The sequence below is a fragment of the Schistocerca nitens genome, chromosome 8, assembly GCF_023898315.1.
Source record: "Schistocerca nitens isolate TAMUIC-IGC-003100 chromosome 8, iqSchNite1.1, whole genome shotgun sequence".
In the NCBI taxonomy this organism is placed as follows: domain Eukaryota; kingdom Metazoa; phylum Arthropoda; class Insecta; order Orthoptera; family Acrididae; genus Schistocerca; species Schistocerca nitens.
The window spans coordinates 633,057,137-633,065,564 of NC_064621.1; the positions used below are offsets into that span (position 1 = coordinate 633,057,137).

Genomic DNA, 8,428 nt, shown 5'->3' on the forward strand with positions numbered 1-8,428 from the left:
CGGTTCCAGACTGAAGCGCCTAGAACCACTCGGCCATATTGGCCGGCTTTACCACTTCTATTAACAGCTCGCAACCAGAGAGAATATCTTCTCATCCAAAGTGACGCACATCATTGGTACCGACGTGAGCAACCACCTGCAGTTGGCTGCAGACTGTTCTGTTCAGGCCATCCGGGAGGATCCTTTCCACATCTGGAATGACTCCACCCGTTATGCACACGGAGTGCACATCGGTTTTCTTTCCGTTCTTGGCAGCCATGTCCCTAAGGGGCCTCATAACGCCCCTAACGTTGGAGCTCCCAAGTATCAATAATTGCAGCCTCTGTGATCGTCCGGATCTTGCAGGCTGAGAGGTTTCCTCTGAAACAGGACGGACTTGCTCAGCCAATCAAGTGTAGGGAAAATTGAATGACTTTCCGTTCTGCGCCGTTGTAGCGGTATGGAAGTTACTGCCGCGGTGGTCGCGTACCGCAAGCAATATTTCAAAATCGGTAGTCGCAACGCAAGTTTTGCAGGAAATTGTCCAGCACTTTTAGCGCAAACAGCGGAAGTCGGTAATTTGTGACCTTGGCGCAGGCACCCTTTCCTAGCAGCTAAATGGGGAAGTTCAAAACGGCCGGCCGCAGCGGTTTCGGAACTTCGGCGCGAGATGCCGCCACCTCTCCGGCGGCGCGGATGTTTGCAGGCAGACGTCGACCGTGGCGCCGCGTAGCGCCGCACTTTGTAAACACTGCGACCGAAGCGGGCGCGAGTTTTCACCCTGGCAGAGCAACACGATCCCACTCCCCGTCGGGGGGACTTACTTTTGGGAAAAAAAAGTGCGGAATTACGTCTCAGGTAACCAGACCACGGCGCACACGATTTTATGCAAAAGCACTACGACGAAATAAGGAAGATCTGCATTCTCATTTGCTACCGTGGAAGAAAAAGCCCTTACGATAACGTAACACAGTTCATATTTTACATTTAATACAAATAGTTGCTCGTATTTTATTTCTTCAGATGCAGCACAATGTTTTGCGAAAATGATGGAACCATCTGGATTTAAATGCGAGAAGATTGTGTTATAAACGAATTATTTTACCTCCGTGCAAATCACTAAATATAATAAAATATTGTGTCACTAATATGTTTGTTCGCATGGCCATCTTCCGCGGCAGCTGTTAAAATGGTTTTGCCGCCATAAACTTACTGCAATTTAACTAAAGAGAATTTTACACTCGATGCGTTTCGCTTTTATTTATGAAGCACCTTTCGTGGTCATTATGCAAATGAGATACACATGTTTGTACATTTTTCGTTGTTTTAGATTAAAAGCAAGTTTTATTTACAAGATTGGAGTGCAATTACTTATGGCGTTGCTGCATCTTTTTCACATATCATCCAAACCACTGCTTCTTCCAAACCTCGTTAGCAGCTGTTGAATGTCGAAAGACTTAGTTTCATATATATACACGTGGCAGTTTTTGCCATTCTGCAGTATTTTTTGTTCTGTATTTACGTTATTTACACTTCACTTCGTTTTTGTAAACCGAACTGAAGCGACGTGCAATCTCACCAAGCACAGTATTACAGTGTTTCTGTCTGTTCGTTTCCTTCATCGCGCGCGCTTCACTGATTACACTAGCCAGTTTCGCCTTACATATATGTAAATAAACTGGTACACCTGCCTAATATCGTGTAGGGCCCCCGCGAGGCCGCAGAAGTGCCGCAACAAGACGTGGCGTGGACCTGACTAATGTCTCAAGTGGTGCTGAAGGAAACTGGCACCAAGAATCCTGCAGGGCTGCCCATAAATTCGTAAGAGTGCGGGAGGGTGGAGATCTCTTCTGACCAGCACATTGCAAGGCATCCCAAGTATGCTCAATAATGTTCGTGTCTTGGGAGTTTGGTGGCCAGCGGAAGTGTTTAAACTCGGAAGAGTGTCCCTGGAGCCACTCTGTAGCAATTCTGGATGTGTGGGGTGTCGCATTGTCCTGCTGGATTGCACAATGGACATCAATGTATGCAGGATGCTTGCGTACGTGTCAGCTGTAGTATTTAGACGTTTCGGGGGCCCCATATTACTCCAAATGCATGCGTCCCACACTATTACAGAGCCTCCACCAGCTTGGACGTCCCCTGCTGACACCCAGGGTCCACGGATTCATGCGATTGTCTTCATATCGGATATTTCCATCCCCTCGACACAATCAGGAAACTAGTTTCCAGTCATCAACAGTCCAACGTCAGTATCAACGGGCCGATGCGAGCGTCTAGCTTTGTGTCGTGCAGTCATCAAGGGTACACGAGTGCGACTTCGGCTCCGAAAGCCCATATCGATGATGTTTAGTTGAATGGTTCGCACGCTGACACTTGTTGATGGCCCAGCATTGAAATCTGCAACAATTTGCGTAAGAGTAGCGCTTCTGTCACGTTGAACGATTCTGTTCAGTCGTCGTTGGTCCCGTCCTTGCAAGATCTTTTTCCGACCGCAGCGATATTGAGGATTTAATGTTTTACCGGATTGCTGATATTCGCGGTACACTTGTGGCATGGTGGTACGGTAATATCCCAACTTCATCGCTACCTCGGAGATGCTGTGTGCTATCGCTCGTGCGCCGGCAATGGCACCACTTCCAAACTCACTCAAGTCTTGATAGCCTGCCATTGTACTAGCAGTATACTTCCTGTTTACGTATCTCTGAATTTGAATATGCATGCCTACACCAGTTTCTTTGGCGCTTCAGTATAGATACACAGGGTGTCGCATTTATCTTTACCACCCTAAATAACTGTTTGTCCAGATGCAAATTACAAAGTCTTTGAAGCAAATGTTCTTTAGCGGTCAGGGGGACATCAGGCAGCATGATTGTCTTCGTTGTAGCTTTGTTTATTACAAAGAGGTGAACAGCGGTATGACTTTTTAAATGGTACCCTGTACTTTTTATTCGGTAATTCATTTTCTCTCCTAAAGGCCTGTTCAAAAATGTATCACAGTGTACCGTTCACTGAAACTCAACGTTATTAATTACATAACACCACACTGACTTTGAGTCCTGGCTCACAAACTCGTCCACTTGCTGTAGTTGTCAGAAAAAAAATGAAAACCAAGTAAACACATAGCAAAAAATTGACTTTGACTCTCCTGTACCATTTCCCAGGAGTAAAACATTCAAAGGGGCTCAAAGTGGTGACCCTGGACACCGATACGCTGCTGCACTCGTTGAATGAAAGAATTACTTACTGCTTCCAGTGTTGCCTGCAGAAGAGAATTACAAGCAAGAACGGTACGTTGCTGCATGTCCTCTGGAGTTGTTTGAATATCGCTATGAACAACGTCTTTAATGCTTCCCCAAAGAAAAAAGTCCAGAGGATTTAAATCAGGAGACCTAGCAGGCCAAGTGACTGTTCCTCCTCGACCAATCCATCCGGCAGGATACCTTCGGTTCAGAACACAACGTGCACGCAAGGCATTATGTGCTGGACATCCATCGTGTTGATACCACATAAGCATTCTGGGTGTTACCGCCACTTCATCCAGAAGAGGCGGAAGAATTGGTCTGAGGAAGCTGGCACACGCTGTGCCGTTTAGATTACCATTGACGAAATAAGGCCCAATAATTGTAGTACCAAGCATCCCACACCAGATGTTAACTCTCCACTGACGCTGATGTTCCACCTGTCTAAGCCATCGTGGGTTGTCGCTGGACCAATAATGTATGTTTCTTGTATTCATCTATCCTTTGTTTGAGAAGGAACATTCACTGGTAAATGGAACATTGGAGAAGAAGTTCGGGTTGGCGAGGATTTGCTGCTGCGCCCACTGACACAACTGTACACGATTCTGGAAATCATTCCCACACAATTCTTGATGGAGGTGTACATGGTAAGGATGGAACCGGTGACATGTAAGAATACGATGTACACTGGTTTTAGGAATGCCAATCTCGTGTTGAAGCTGTCGTGTGCTCACATGTGCATTCATAGCAACGGAAGCGAGAACAGTAACTTCGGCAGCCACGTCTGTGCGAGTGCTACGACGATTGCACTGTCGTGGGTTGAAACTTCCCGTTGCCTGAAGCGTCGCAACAAGACGAGGAAACATCCGTCGGGAAGGTGGATTCTTGTCAGGATATCGCTCTCTGTACAGTTCCGCTGCCTGCGTAGCATTTCGCTTAACTTCAACAACAACAACACGCGGATGTGTTCCATTACCCCGAGTAATGGGAGCGTAAACGTCAATGTTGTGTTATGTAATTAATAGTGTTGTGTTTCAGTGAATGGTACATTGTGATACATTTTTGAATAGGTCTTTACGAAAGGAAATGAACTACCGAATAAAAAATACAGGGTGCCATTTAAAAAAAGTCATACCGCTGTTCATATCTTTGTAAAAAAACAAAGCTACAACGAAGGGAATCATGCTAATTGGTGTCCCCCTGATGGCTAAAGAACATTTGCTTGAAACATTTTGTAATTTTGCATCTGGACAAACAGTTATTTAGGGTGGTCAAGATAAATGGGACACCCTGCACATGTGCGTCTTTTGTGTGTGTGTGTGTGTGGTGTCTGTTCTTTTGCCGGCCGCTGTGGCCGAGCGGTTCTAGGCGCTTTGGTCCGGAACCACGCTGCTCCTACGGTCGCAGGTTCGAATCCTGCCTCGGGCATGGATGTGTGTGATGTCCTTATATTAATTAGCTTTAAGTAGTTTTAAGTCTAGGGGACTGATGACCTCAGATGTTAAGTCCCATAGTGCTTAGAGCCATTTGAACGATTTGTCTCTTCTTCTCGACATAATTTTGGCAAGACAGCCAGTTATCTCTTCAGTAAGGACGCACACCAGGCTCGAATTTCCGGAAATTGGTGAAGCGCTGCGAGTAATGAGAATAATGGGCGAGGGGCACTGCTTTACTAATGTGTGGATGAGTTGGGAATTTGTGTTCGACGAGAGGTGTGCTAGGGTAGCCCGTGGAGTTGCGGTGGCCACTGTTCCGGAAGGCTTAGTGGTCTGAGCATCAGCTTAGTAACCGGGAGATCCGGGTTCGAAGAACAGGCTGGCACTAATTTTCAACTTTCTGCATTGATTTCAGTCAATGATCGCTCGCAACTTATGTTTGTAATTCCATTGTGTCTTAATTCATAATGCCTTTTGGATCATAAATTGGTGTCTAATCTTTCGGACATGTCCGAAAGAACACACATCACACATACTTCGGCTGTTCGTGATGGCGACTGTGAATTAATCCCGGGAAACCGTTGAGACCCGGTTCTCTGTATAGGTACTGCCCTTGACATAGTGGTTAACTAATTACTGCGTGGCGTCATGGGTCTGCTTATTTTCACGTTCGGCAGGTGAATCTCCACTTGGGAACTGTTTGTGTGACGTTAAGGGCGGACGCTTAACACAGTCCTTGTCGTGCCTCTCTAGAGGCTGACGTCAACTAAATTGCGCCTGATTGGCAGGCAGTCCGCCGCTCTCCTGTGTTTCCCGTGTCCCGTACCTTGTAGAAGACACAGGAGAACAATGGATTCGGTACTGTTTCGCTGAGCGGGCTGCGTCTTTTACTGCGGTGGGGATTAACAAACGATATTTAAGCGACCTTTGTTAACAAAGTAAAGCAAATAACCTGTGTAGAAAAAATTGGAAAATATGGTTGCGCTCCTTCTTAATAATAAACAGGAGTGAAGAGTAGAACAGAACACGTAACTAACTCTTCTACCCCTCTGTAAAATGTGATTTAATTATTACTTCGAATTATAAACTTTCTATAAAAAATTGTCTATGTGTGAGAAAACAGAATACATTGATTTCAAAGATTTTTTTCCTCAAGTGACGAATACTTTGCTGAGCAACACTGACTATTCTTCGGCCCTGTGTTGCGCATGTGACGGCCGAGCGGTTCTAGGCGCTTCAGTCCGGAACCACGCGGCTGCCACGGTCGCAGGTTCGAATCCTGCCTCGGGCATGGATGTGTGTGACGTCCTTAGGTTAGTAAGGATTAAGCAATTCTAAGTTTAGGGGACTGATGACCTCAGATGTTAAGTCCCATAGTACTTAGAGCCATTTGCGCATGTGAACAGAGTCGTGAAATAAAAACTTAAAACTCTCTGAAACGCATTACTTGAAATAAAGTAAATGAACCCAATTAAATGTCGAATGAAGCTAGTTGTGTGCTCAAGGAAAACTGCATAATTAAAACTCAGTAAGGAAGTACGTTATGAACGTTGCGTGATATGAAGTGCAATGTTAGTCTTCCAAAAGCCACAAAAAATACACTGCTGCTACACTCGGAAGAAAATAACTGTTTGAAACTACCAATACTGTTCACTGGAAATGAATTTTTTTATTAGTACGACATCTGACCATCCCGATTACACACTGTTTGCTCAAGAATTCCAGGTGAGATCTGCTCTCAAATAAAAGTAACTTGCCTCTTGCTCACATGCTGTTTTAGTGTCCAGAGTATTGACATTCTCGAAAGCAAATACAAATCAGCTGTTGGAGCAGCTGACGATATATACTCTACTCTAAATTTGTTTCCGAAAAACAATCTGTAACTTGGTGTGGCGTAAGGTGCAATGAGCACACGACCAAATTCAGAACCTATCTATGAATCATGGAGGTGGTTTTTACTTTCAAAAATCGTATTCTAGAAATGAAACTCTGACTAGTTACAAGATGACTGCACAACATAACAACACTATAACAGTTACGTGATGCTGTCACTAAAAAATTACAAAATAATTACGTACGTACATTAAAATTCCTCCAAAATTCTCTCCATCAGTATATGGGAAAGAAAGTATTATAAATGAGTACTGATCTCCATAATAAAGTATTACAAATAGTTTATCCCAGATTCACAAATTACAGATTTCTTCCCCGAAAAACTCAACTGCTCGCTACTATGCCTCAAATAAGAATTCCTGGCGCCACGCAACTGACTGACCGGCAAGTCAGCCATAGATAAAACTAAATACAGAGTCAAGGATCTTATTCACTACTCCTACAGTGCGCTCAATCATCTTTGTCCCAGTACAGAAAAGGTGAATTATTTACAGTAGCAGAAAACATAGGAGTACCTTACACAATGCTACATCTACAGGTATATCTACATAGATATCCCGGATATCACCATATGGTGCATGACTGAGGGTGCCTTGCAGCATTACTAGTAATTCCCTCCTTGTTCCGCCCGCAGATGGAGCAGGGGAAAAACGGCTATCTATACGCCTCCACACGAACCCTAATTTTTCTTAGTATTTTACATCAATACCTTCAGCTGCTGACGGGCGTTGATATATGTCAAGGGGCTCATGTGAAAATGTGTGCCCCGACCGGGACTCAAACCCAGGATCTCCTGCTTACAAGGCAGGAGCTCTGTCCATCTGAGCCACCGAGGGCACAGAGGATAGTGTGACTGCAGGGACTATCTCGCGCACGCCTCCCGTGAGACCGACATTCTCACCTTATGTGTAAACACACTACATTCGTAGTGTCCCTACCAAATGAATGTGGGTCTCACGGAAGGCGTGAGCGAGATAGTCCCTGCAGTCGCACTATCCTCTGTGCCCTCGGTGGCTCAGATGGATAGAGCGTCTGCCATGTAAGCAGGAGATCCCGGGTTAAGGTCTCAATCGGGGCACACATTTTCACATGTGCCCCTTGACATATATCAACGCCCGTCAGCAGCTGAAGGTATTAATACATAATCCTAATTTCGTTCTAGACGGCTGCAGGTCATCAATGGTGTAACAAAAAAAAAATGGCTCTGAGCACTATGGGACTCAACTGCTGAGGTCATTAGTCCCCTAGAACTTAGAACTAGTTAAACCTAACTAACCTAAGGACATCACAAACATCCATGCCCGAGGCAGGATTCGAACCTGCGACCGTAGCGGTCTTGCGGTTCCAGACTGCAGCGCCTTTAACCGCACGGCCACTTCGGCCGGCAATGGTGTAACAGACACCATGTCCATATAACTAACTTCTCTTGTCTTCCCCATCTTATCTTCATGGTCCTTGGTCGAGATGCGCTGCCTAATTTTTCTAAGCTTCAGTTTCTTATCTTCATGGTCCTTAGTCGAGATGGAGGCAGTAGAAGCATTCTGCAGTCAGCTTAAAATTCCGATTCTCTTAATTTTCTGACCAGTATTTCAGGAAAATACCGTCCTCTTTGCTCCAGGGACTTCCATTTGAGATCATGGAGCACCTCCGTAATGCATACGCTTTGATCAAACTTACTGGTGACAAATCTAGCAGCATGCCTCTGAATCGCTTCGACGTCTTCCTGTAATCCGATTTGATGGGGATCCCAAGCATTCGAACAGTGCTCGAGAATGGATCACACTAGTTTTCTTTACGCTGTTTCCTTAACAGACGAGCTATAGTTCCCTAAAATTCTCACAATGCACCGAAGTCGACCATTCGTCTCTACCAGCGTCC

General features: G+C 45.2%; 1 non-coding gene across 1 annotated transcript; it reads right to left on the reverse strand.

The window, feature by feature from the left end:
* Window positions 1-7,312: 7,312 nt before the first annotated feature.
* Trnat-ugu (transfer RNA threonine (anticodon UGU)) lies at window positions 7,313-7,387 on the reverse strand. Its single transcript has one exon. It is a non-coding gene; the product is annotated as a tRNA-Thr (tRNA).
* Between the last annotated feature and the right edge of the window lie 1,041 nt (window positions 7,388-8,428).